A 12,635-nucleotide genomic window follows, 5' to 3' on the forward strand; every position below is an offset into this window, starting at 1 on the left:
AAGAAAGTCACATTAGGATCCAAAATCTGTGACCTAAAGCAAATTTGGACACTTCGCCTCTTCCTTTGTATTGAGAGGATTCAACTAACTTAGATATATAAGAAAATTATATTTACCCTTTCTACATAATTTTTAGATGACGGGGATTCAATTAAACCCGTAGCTCTGCCGGCCTTGTGTTAAAACCCAAGTGAGGATCTATAGTGAAAGCAACCAGTGTGTTCTTATCTTTGATTTGAAAGATGCTTATGTAACTATAAAGTTTATGTTGTGTACACTGAAAATGCAAAACGATGCTAAACTATCATGTTAAGCTAACATATAACATGTCATTTTTCATATCTTGATAATTAATTTTTTATTACAAATTTAAGCTCATTCCTATAACATGACACAAGTTAACCCGAGAAGAACGTGCCAATCATGAGAAATAAATATGTTGACCACAATTGTTTTGGACCTACCTTGTCTCTTCGACCTCCATCCCCACCAAACTTTGGTGAGTCTATGGTAGTACCTTGTTCATTAACTGTCCTGAACATGATGGATTCTATACAATCTCCATGAGTAATCAATATTTCTTTAATGGGACTTTTCAGCTTGTAATACCATTCTGATCCACCAGTGCCTCCCCATGGCTCTACTAATATTGAGTCCGCTTGATCATAGCTCACTTGATTTCCCTTCACCTATATAATAAATCAATGTCTCCATTATCAAATTTTATCCCAATATTGGTAGTATTATTTTGCAGTTGAAAAAAAAGAATGAATATAGGCACAATCATATAAAAAAAGAGAAGGCAAGGTACTATTGTTGGCGATTTGCTTTGATTTTTTTTCAATCCGTTTCTCCTAATATTTCTTATGATCATTCTATTTAAGTTATTCATTCTATATAAGAAGTTAGAAGAGTAACATAAGTCATCAGTTTTACGAAAGTGATCCGTGCTCGTGTGTAAGTATGAGGTGAAGTAAAGGAAGTAGAGGTGATTAAGCAACGGAGGAAATAATCGCAACATATGTTAGAACTAGTTAATTAATTTATCTGCCTTCGCACTATCACAGAAAATTACTAGTGAGTTATTAAGTGACCATTTTATAAATTAGTCCATAAATAAAAAGGAGAAATATGACACATATTTAAATTAATTTTTACATATGTCTAACTTTTAAATTTTTAAGTCTATTTCATATTCCTCCTTTTTGTTTCCTTTTTAATTCCAAAATATAATGGAAAAAATAAAAAAAGGACAATTATTATTGTCATTGTTCTTGTACGAACTTGAAAAAGAATTGGAAGTACTGAGCAAATATGAAGGTTGTTGAAGTTTTGAAGTTGAGATTCAAGTGCTAAACCCAGTCTAGATCCTTAGTTGCTGATGAGACTCGAAAATGGAGAAAGAATTTCGAATTTACCATTGTTGAAACTTAAAAATCTTGAAGAACAAAAAAACGAGATTGTTGAAGTTATTGGTTGTTGGCCAAATTGATTACTCGGGTTTGGTGACAGAGGCGGATTCAGGATTTGAAGTTTATGGGTTCCTGTCGCAATCTCAAATTAATATACCATAATAACTGGGTTCATAGTTAGATATTTAGTAAATTTTTAAATAAAAATACAGAATCTACGCAAAAGTTATTGGGTTCCCGGGAACCCATACACTATACTCTAGATACGCCCCTGTTTGGTGATGATGTTGTTGTGAAATTGTAGTTGAAATTTAAGCTTGATTGGTGCGGATTTAGTTGCGTTTTTGTTGAATTTTGAGACCCGAAATTAAATTTAAAGCTCTTGAAAATGCGTGTTTTGGAAGAACGGCTCATGAAAATCGGTCTTACACATGGAGATTTCGTATACGTTACAGTCTTTTTCTTTAAGTTCCTATGCGCTTGAAGGAGGTGTTTTCATGTTTGGGTCCAAGTCAGCACATAAGATGCAAAAGTTTTTGAAAAAAATAAATTTAAACGGGGTAATAAGACCCCTAAAAGAAAAGATGTGTGGTTGAAACTTCGGCTATAGGTTGGGAATATACTTATAGCTTTTCCCAATCAAAAAGAAAGATGATAAAGCATTAAAAAAGAGAGTACATGATAAATTACTATAACCATTAAACCCAAAGAGAAAAATGAAGGGAAGAAAGCAAACATAGGAGGAAAAAGAAATGAACATGCCAAAAAATGAAGCGTTTGTTTTATTCTTCCAATTATGTTGTAACTTAATCTTTTTATCAAAAGATTGATAGAACCTATTATTAATTGATTGATATAATTATTTTATTTGATTGATCTTGGCTTATTGCTAATTGTTCTTTTTTTCAAGTGGAATTGCCATGTTAAAAAGAAGAAGGAATTTAGGTGTGAAAGTTAGTTAAACTACTTGTGATCAGGATTAATTAAGAGAATATTGATTAATTTGATTATTTGATCGAGTTTATGCAATTATCAACCGTTATACTCATGAGACCAAATTAATAAATTAAGAATCCGAAGTAATTGGAACTAGGAGTGTACAAAGAAAATAGACAAATCTCACAAAATCGATAATCTGAATCAAACTGGAAAAAGAATTCGACTGTGATTTGGTTTGGTATTAAAAAACAATAATCCAATCATAATTGATTTGGTTTGGTAACTTAAAAATTCAAACCAAAATCAAACCAACCTAAGATTACATATATATATATATTTAAAATATTGTATTAATAAAAATATTTATTATAATATAATTTATAAATATTTAATATTTTTTTTATTAATTTATGTATTTTAATATAATTGTTTAAATCTAAGCTTATAATTTTCGAATAGTCCATATAAGTGTTCGGTTGGGCCCAAACAAAATTGAATAAAAACAATCTAACAAAATTGTGAAAATAACACGGGCTAGCCAGTTTTCGGACTGATAATTGAAAAATAGCTAGCGTTTGCAAAGTCATTAAAAAATAGCCACTATTTTGCTGCAACACAGAAAGTTCCAGCATAATATACTGGAGATTGATGCACCTATGTATGAACTTCCAGCATATTATGCTGGAACTCCAGCACATGGAAAGTTCCAGCATAATATACTGGAGATTGGAGCACCTGTGTATGAATTTCCAGCATATTATGCTAGACCAGTATATTATGCTGGAACTCTAGTATATTATGCTGGAAGTTCACGTGTAAAATTCGAACTCAAATATAATATGCTGGAATATTTTCCGGATTTTGAATAGTGTTTTTCGTTCAGATTTATCTTTATATGAAAAATGACTAAATTTCCACGGAAACTATAAAAGAAGAAGTTTTACCTTTCACCAATATAATATATAGGAACTATAATCAATTAGTTAGTTATTTAATTTAATCGATGCTTCAATTAGTTCTTTAACTTAATATTTTATTTGGGTTTAGAACGTTAGGTGAAAAGTTTATTAGAACTAGTTATTCTTGACCTACGTAGGATAGACACCTCAAACCAATATTACTAGCACAAATTAATTATGACATACCTCAAAGTTTGCTAATTCCCCTTTCTCTCTTTCTCCGTCAATTTGTTTTCCTCTTTCCATGATCTGATGTATAAACTTTATCAGGAGAAAGAAGTAAGAATACAAAGAAACTGAAGAAAGAAGCATAAAAAGTCATAGCAGAAAACATTTTTGCAGATATAGCCATGCACAAAAAGTAAGTGTTTTTTGAAGAATATTTCCCGATCCGAGTACCAAAGTTAAACACATTTTTCTTAAGTTATTAGAGACTAATTGACTAACCTTTTTAGTTGATGTTGAAGATGAAAAATCTGAGAAATGGATTTAGAATGAGGCAACAGAAAGTATGGAACGGTTGCTTCTTTCTGTTCTTGTGTATGTATGAATTCTCCCCTTTTCAACAAACCAACAGTTTGAGATAAGAAGTTGAAAATTCGTGTGGAGGAGAAGAGATAAGGGTATACGGGCACCAAAATCATGAGGTTAGGGAGAAAAAAATGACAAAAAATGGTTGGGCATTAAATTTGAAAGTGTCTTAAATATATTTCCGAGTAGTTTCTTTAAGTTATGTAAAAGTGAGCAAGTTTTATATATTTGATAAATTGTGATGGTTAGATTTAAACAGAATTGTGAAATAAAAAGAGATAGAGGGAACTCACATTTGAAGGTGCAGCTTATATAGTTTCTGCTATTTTTGGTCTATTTCTTGTGGCTAGTGCAGCACAATGAGGTGCAATTCTTGTTTTTTTGCCATATTTCTAGTGTCCGATACAGTCTTTAATGTTGTAGTTTCTGGGATTTGACAGGACTTTCCTCGAAAAAACGGCAAACTTCAGGTCCTTATTAGGCATGCTACACCAAGCTGTGATGAATTCTCTCAATGGATGAAGAGAATCATATAACTACTAACCATTATGAGATTTTAATCCCAAGTAAGTTGAGATCGACTATATGAATTATTGTAGACCACGTCGTTTCATTTCAGCTCATCTTAAAGGCCGTTTGTTTTTATTAAGATTAGAATGTATGAATATGAATATACATTAAGATGTATTTAGATTTGAATACTGAATAATTAAGTTTGTTTATTTTTTCCAACACCTTAATATTTATAAATTATAGTTATTAAAGTTAATAATATAAAAATCAATTAAGGAAATGCAAATGTTGTATCCACAAATTAATTGTTAGGTCCTAAAGAGGTGGTTGATGGAATTAAGACTAACAAGAACGCATTTATAATTCCTGTATCTAACCAAGCAAGGCAATTAAGTATATGTCTATCCTAACTGCGAATCTGTTCCCCGACGCTCAGCTTCAAGAACTTACTCTATTTAATCCTATATGCAATCTAGAATTCCACTTTCGAGTTCAACTCTAGATTCATAGATAGTACTTCGCTGTTAGCAACACAGTAAAAATAATTAAGAACATGATTAATAAACAAACCAATATTGAAAAAATCAAAATCGTCAATTTAAACTTTTTCATGTAGCACCCATAATCCCAGAACGAGAAGAACTAGCCACACATTGTCATGCTAGTCATCATAAGATGTTTGAGAGCATAAAACTACAAGTAGTCCAAGAAAGAAAGGAAAACTCTATGATTTTGGCTCCTAAATTGCTCTGGTAGCGTTTCTCCTTTGCTAGGGTCGAACTCCGCTCAAAAAATGTGTTTAAGGACTATTTATATGTGTAGGAAAAGTCCTAGACGATTTAAACCAAGTTCACGCAAAATAGGAAAAGGTTGGCCTCCGAAATATGTCGGGTGCGCCGAACTGCTATGGCACTGAGTTTGGGTGCTACGGTGAGTGCTGGGCACTAAGGATACAACTGAAATTCGGTGATATAGTAGGTGCTGAGCATTGAGGATATCACTAAAATTCGGTGCTACAGTAGTGCTAGGCACTGACTATGGCACTGCTCTATTATTCCTTCATTCCTCTATCAATCACTCCTACACAAGTAAACAACACAAATAGGCTCAAAACATCATAAAATACTCTAAATATCACTATTATTATACTAAAATGCGAGGAAATTATCATCATATTATATGTTCTTTTAGCCAATTATCATGTAGTTTCTAGGATTTGACAAGAGTTTCCTCGAAAAACGACAAACTTCAAGTCCTTGTTAGGCATATTCCACCAAGGTGTGATGAATTATCTCAATGGATTAAGATAATCATATAACTACTAACCATTATGACATTTCAATCCCAAGTAAGTTGAGATCGACTTAAAGGTTGTTTGTTTTTATTATGATTAAAATGTATGAATATGAATACACATTAAGATGTATTTAGATCTGAATACTGAATAATTAAGATTATTTATTTTTCCAACATCATAATATTTATAAATTATAGTTATTACAGTTAATATTATGAAAATTAATTAAGGTAATGTAAATGTTGTATCCACAAATTATTAGGTCCTAAAGAGGCGGTTGATGGTAGCTGTCTGGTGGTAATTTAACTATTCCCGAGTGCAAGTGGGAGAGGATGATCATGGATTTTGTGGTTAGCTTTCCACGTACTTTGCGAAAACATGATTCAGCTTAGATGATTGTTGATAGACTCACGAAGCCCGCACACTTCATTCTAGTCTAGACTACTTATACAACGAAGCAACTTTGCACAAATTTTTCTTCGTGAGATAATACTGTTGCACGAGGTGCCCGTTTCTATCATATCTAGCAAAGGTGCACATTTTACATCAAAATTTTGACAGTCCTTTCAAAAGGCTTTGGATATCAACTATAGAAGAACTAATTAAAATAGATATGGTAAAATGACAGCCTTCTGCTGCCGCATCACCTCAATTACTTTAAACCTAAATATAACCGGCCCGATCCAAACCATCCTGCATTATACTATGTTATGCAATTCCTCTAGGTGATAGTTTCCCATGATGTATCATATTATTTGTACGAAAGTGAAGGAGAAATCTGATTGAAAAAATCTCCCGTGTTCTTTCATTGCTTGCTTTGTACATGTATAACACACTAACCCACTAACTTATGTCTCCTTATATTATAATCCTTTTACTAACCCCATTAATTTATGTCCCCTCATGTCCACTAATTTATGTCCCCTAACCCATTAATTATGTGTAACGACCCGGCCGATCGTTTTGAATGTACAACCACATTCTCCCATTTACTGCTTATCCTGTGTTCAATTATAATTTTGTAACTCGTCGGAGAGGTTTCACAATGAATTGGAACACTTAGTTCCAAGATTTAAAGCTTAAGTCGAAATAGTTGACCGAATGTTGACTATATGTAAACTACCCAAGAATAGAGTTTTGATGATTCCAATAGCTCGGCACGGTGATTTTGGACTTAGGAGCGTGTGCGGAAAATTATTTGGAAGTCCGTAGTTATATTAGACTTAAATTGGCTAAAAATAGAAATGTAAGTTTGGAAGTTTGACCGGAGAGTTGACTTTTTGATATCGGGGTGGGAATCCGATTCTGGAAGTTGGAATACATCTGTTATATCATTTATGACTTGTGTGCAAAATTTTAGGTCAATTGAACTTGATTTGATAGGTTCTGACATCGAATGTAGAAGTTGAATTTTTTTAGATTCATTAAGCTTGAATTGGGGTATGATTCATGGTTTTAGCGTTGTTCGATGTGATTTAAGTTTGTATGATGTTTTAGGACTTGTTGGTGTATTTGGTTGAGGTCCCGGGGGCCTCGGGTGAGTTTCGGATGGTTAACAGATCAAGTTTGGACTTAGAACAATTGAAACTTGCTGCTGCCTACTGATGCAACCGCACCTGCGAAAATGGGCTCGCAAAAGCGAGGAGTGGAGCACAGAAGCGAAATGGGGAGGTAAGATGTTCATCGCAGAAGCGGGCACAATTGCGCACCTGTGTAATCGTAGGTGCGGTCACTGGAAAACGCATGAGCGATACACTTCGCAGGTGCAGAGCATGTTGCGCAAAGGCGCGACCGCAGATGCGGTCCTAGGCATCGCAGAAGCGATCATTGATGGCCAAGATGTTCTCATAGAAGTGAGATTTATGCGGTGGTCGCAGATGCGACAATGCGACCGCAAATGTGGAAACGCTGGGCAAAATGCCTTATATTCGAGGGTTCAACATTTTTATCCATTTTCGGATTTTGGAGCTCGGTTTGGGCGACTTTGGAGAGGAAGTTTTCCATACTACTTGGAGTAATGTTCTTGACTCCCTTGTGATTATATTCCATGAATTAATCTTCGTTTTCAGCGTTAGATTATTGATTTTCAAGAGAAATCGAAGGAATTTTCTACAATTTTATAAAAATAAATTTTCGAGATTTGAACAACGATTCAGAGCCGGATTTGAGTGAAATTAGTATGGTTGAACTCGTAATTGAATGGGTTGTTGGACTTTGTGAGTTTCGTCGAATTTCGAGACCTGGATCCCACTGTCAATTTTTCGAGCGGAGTTGGGAATTTTCATAAATTGTTAATTTGTAAGCATTGGAGTAAATTGTGATTTATTTGCACGTTGTTTGAATAGATATGGGTCGTTTCGCTTAAATTGAGGAGATAGAAAGAGTTCGGAAGTTGATACGCGCAGAATGAAATTCATGGAGCATTGTTTAGCTTGCTCGACATTGGATTCGGCTTGTTCGAGCTGAGTAACTCTTTTAATCTTGGAGCTGAGGGTATGAACTCTGATTATACGTGTTATGTGTTTGTTGATGAGGTGACGCACAAGCTAGATGACAGGCGTGTAGGCGTGCACCGTGTGAACAGTGGCTCAGTTATTCCTGTGGTACTGTGTGATTACCTGAACTTATCTGAAATCATGAAATCTCTACGTATTAGAGTTATCGAGTTGTGATTCATGTTAGAAACCATGTCTAGGCTACATGCTTATTCTGTTGGGACCCATTGAGGTCGTTACTATTGTTGAGTTATTTTCTTACATTGCAATTTCATACTCAGTCATGTTCATTCATTTCATATCATATCTCAATCTCTGTTGCTACATATTGACATATCATATCATCATTTTGGGATAATTTCCTAACATTGTGCGCCCGAGAGATTGATGACCGAGTGAGACCGAGGGCCTGATTGTTAGGATATTTATGGGATCGGGCTGCACACCGCAGCAGGCCATATTGGCTTTCTATACTTTATTATTATGGGATCGGGCCGCACGCTGTAGCAGGCCAGATTGGCTTATTATAGCACGTGAATTGTCCGTGCGATTTATAGCGCTTGGGCTGAAGGAGCCCTTCCGGAGTTTGCACACAACCCCAGTGAGCGCGGTTGATTTATATTGAGGGATGGATCTTCCCTGGACATGGATCTTGTCCGAAGCATTTATATTGAGGGATGGATCTTCCCTGGACATGGATCTTGTCCGAATTATTGATATTTGGGGATGGATCTTCTCGTAGGGTGGATTGGCCTTGTATAGTACTGAGTGACTGGATGTCAGTTATTATGTATATATATATGGAATGGATCTTCCCTGGGATGGATTGGCCATATACAATACTGGGTGATTGAATACTCTAAGAGTGCGAGTACATGAGTTCATCTCTGAGATACATGGCATTGACATGCACATATGACATACATGCAAGAGATGTATTTTCCTCATGCTGTACGGTATCACGTCATTCATGACTTCTCACACATATTGACATATAGGCATAGTGATGCATTTTATACTGGCTATCTGGAAAGAAAATGAAACATCTTATTTACTGCTGAAAGGAGTTTTGGGAGAATTACTATTTTCAAACTTATTCATATATTTGGAAACTTCGGTAAATGACTTGAGTTTTCACTGATACACTTGAAAGGCATAACTATTTTTCAGAAATCATGATTAAGCAAGGCATTTTATCTTTGAGTTACTTCTTTTAATACTTCCTTTATGTTGTTATGAGTTGTTGTTGGTTATTGGAGTTGGACTCTGACTTTGGTACAAGCTCATCACTACTTTCAACCTAAGGTTAGGTTTATTACTTATTGAGTACATGGTGTCGGTTGTACTCATACTACACTTCTGCACCTTGCGTGCAGATTTTGGATGTCAATGATGCTGTACATGACGGGAGCTGGATCTGAAGATGTACCTGCATTCCAGTCATTGCTGCCTCTTATTCATGGTAGCTTTAGAATTTTAATCTGTTCATGTATATTTCAAACAGATGATGTATTCTTATTTCACACTAGCTTTATAAATTCTAATCTTAGAACCTCATGATTTGTATTACCAATTCTTGGGAAGTGTATTAGAGTCAGTTAAATATTAATTGAATCAGATTATTGTTATTTGGCTTACCTAGCGGGTGAGGTTAGGTGCCATCACGGCTATTTGGATTTTTTGTAGTGACAAGTTGGTATCAGAGCTCTAGGTTCATAGGTTCTATAAGTCATGAGCAAGTGTCTAATAGAGTCTTAAGGATCGGTATAATGACGTCCATACTTATCTTCGAGAGGCTACAAGGCATTTAGGATAATTTTCCATCTTTCTTTGCTTATCGTGCAAAATTGATTTAGCTTGAAATATAACTTTTTGAATTCCTTCCACATATTCGTGTGCGCATGTGAGCGCTCGGTATCAGCTGTGCATCGCCGGCTTGTGACTTCAGGGATGACGTGCGAGATGTGTATTCTGTGTTTTGGTGATAGGCCAGTCTGGAGGACTTGAGGCCAGGTTTAGACCGCAACTTAGACTCGGCAGTTTCGGTTTTGAGAACTTGTACATTTGGACCCATATGTACGGTAATATCCCCACGATTGGAATTTATGGCTCGATGAGTGATTGAATGGATATATGATAAGTATGATGTGACTACGGGATGTGTTCAGATGGGTTGAATGTGACGAATAAAGTTTACTTGTGACTCAAGAGTTTCTTTTCTACCAGCAGAGTATATGTATTGATATTTGAATTTGAATCTAAGTGAGAAAGTTGACTTGAATGTTAAGAGATTAAATGCGATCTTAACGGATGATTGAGGTATTTTATGTTTCGTGTTTCCTGAGCTCGAGAAGAATTTTCGTTGAATTAACTGCAGTATTATGGCTGTAATAGAGTATCAGTATTGTGAGTTATCGAGTGTTTTAATCCATGGCTTTGAGCCAAGTGGGAGAGCCTGCTATTGACAATTCAATTTCATGGTTATATGTAAAAGTTTAGTTTTGGTCTGAGGCATATTTGTGGGTTAATTATGACTTGTAGAGGTTGAGATCGAGGATGACTCGAGTAAGAAAATTCCTAGATACGGGTTATATTGCACTTTATGAGTATATTGAAATTATGAGATGAGTGAGTTGTTATTGTGAAGGATGTAGTACGAATGTAGTATGAATTTGATCGGTGGTGTTAAGGCAGGGTTACCTCCTCGAGTGTTGTTGTGCTAATGGGGAACGTGTCTTTCAGCCCGTTTGAGCGGTACAATCTAGATTTGAGCAGAGTGGAGGACTCTCGAGAAGATTCTAATGGGTTCAAAATGTATATGTGGCAGTTAAAAATTTCTTGAATTTGTATGTCACTAGAATCGTTTATTTACATTGGATGGTATCGGGACTTGCAGTAATTTTGTTTGACTAAGGATTCTACATTTCAGTATAAGAAAGGAAAGAGGAACAATTTTAAATTTACATAAGATCCTTAAGAGTGGGTGTCTAAGTTATGGAATTTATGGAGGTGCTTAAGAAGAATACAGTGGTTTATGGGCCTTAGGGCGATGTGGTTTTATGTTAGGATGTCTTGTAGTGAGATTTGGGTAAGGATCGTAGTATTCTGACAAGGAGAAGTGTCAACTTGAGGGTTATTCAGAAGAAACTCAGAGAAAATAGGACAACTGGTAGTAGGCTAGACCAACATGGTAGTGGTATGCTCGGTTCTTTTGGGTAATTATGATGTGGTGAGACTTTACAGATGTTTTGGTGGCAATCTTCTTGGCTTTGGTGACATGCGTGGCTTGGTCAAGTTAGAGAGATTCAGTTCTGATAGCTTGATTATGTACAAATGGATTTCAAAGTGTTCTTGATGGTTTTTACCATGGTTTGAGCCAGATATTTCCTACCGGTGTGGGGAACGTGTTGTGTATTGTGATTTCTTCCTGGAAGGAAGCAAGAGAAAGGTTCCTAACTGACCGGGTATGTAATTTACTAGTTACCCATAGTTGATAATGGAATTCTTATGCTTGCTACATGATGGCATGATAGATATGGTGTGTTGTGCAGGCTTAAGATTTACATGTACAAGGTGGCAGTTTAGTCTTGAAGGGAAGGTCTCGAATTTTGGACAACATGGTCAATTTCAGATATTTAGATGAATGTTATAACTTCTCGATAATTCCTGAGAAGGGTGCGCATTTCAGAAGGCGCATTATGTTTTAACTTACGGATGTTCATTGGTATTGCGGTACTCATCTGGTTGATAGACTGTTGATATCCAAATTATTGCTATGTGGCACAGAAGAATTATGAAAGTATCTCTCGTGGGATGATCGTGCATGAAAGATGTGTTAGTCATTCGAGTGCTCAAGCTGGGATCAATTACGGTGGTTCAAGTGTTCTATGAATTTGGAGATTGGGAGTTTTTAGAAGCGTATTATTTCAGGGTTGTGGCCTGTTTGAGGTGAGCATTATTTAAACTCAATGGAGGCATTAATTGTAAATAAGAGCTACACGCTATGAGTGCGCACATATGTGAGGTTTGAGCCCATGTGCGGGCATCGGGGCAAGTATTCATACTCGAAAGAATGCTTAGGCTATGATATGCCTAGAGTTGACTGTTAAGCATAAAGTTATAATGTTTCTCGTATTTTTACCTTTGTTGAGAACTATCTGGTCTATACTTGAGGTTACAAAGAGGATAATTCCCTGAGTAAACTTGGTAGTTACTATTTCTGCGTTAACTTGCCGATTTGAAGTGTGATAGCAGACTTTGCACATGCTTACACTATGGCGTGTTATTTATACCAGTCCAGGAGCATGTGAATCTTATTTCATTATCATATACATGTGTACATGTTTAATTGATCCTATATGATATGCTGGGATTGGAGGCCTGTGACCATGCCAAGCGATTTATATTATCGGTACGTGAGTTGTCCGTGCCGTGTGTGGGAATTTTATTTCTATGATAATTTATCTGATTCATTAATTTCCTTCCTCTA

At 35.6% G+C, this 12,635-nt stretch overlaps 1 long non-coding RNA gene across 1 annotated transcript; it reads right to left on the bottom strand.

Annotated features, from left to right (window-relative positions):
• Positions 1 to 338: 338 nt before the first annotated feature.
• On the bottom strand, positions 339 to 3,999 carry LOC142179055 (uncharacterized). The gene is made up of 3 exons (XR_012707193.1): positions 3,758 to 3,999; positions 3,497 to 3,571; positions 339 to 689 (listed from the first exon to the last, which is right to left on the bottom strand). It is a non-coding gene; the product is annotated as an uncharacterized LOC142179055 (long non-coding RNA).
• Between the last annotated feature and the right edge of the window lie 8,636 nt (positions 4,000 to 12,635).

The sequence above is a fragment of the Nicotiana tabacum genome, unplaced genomic scaffold, assembly GCF_000715075.1.
Source record: "Nicotiana tabacum cultivar K326 unplaced genomic scaffold, ASM71507v2 Un00249, whole genome shotgun sequence".
NCBI classification, from domain to species: Eukaryota; Viridiplantae; Streptophyta; class Magnoliopsida; order Solanales; family Solanaceae; genus Nicotiana; species Nicotiana tabacum.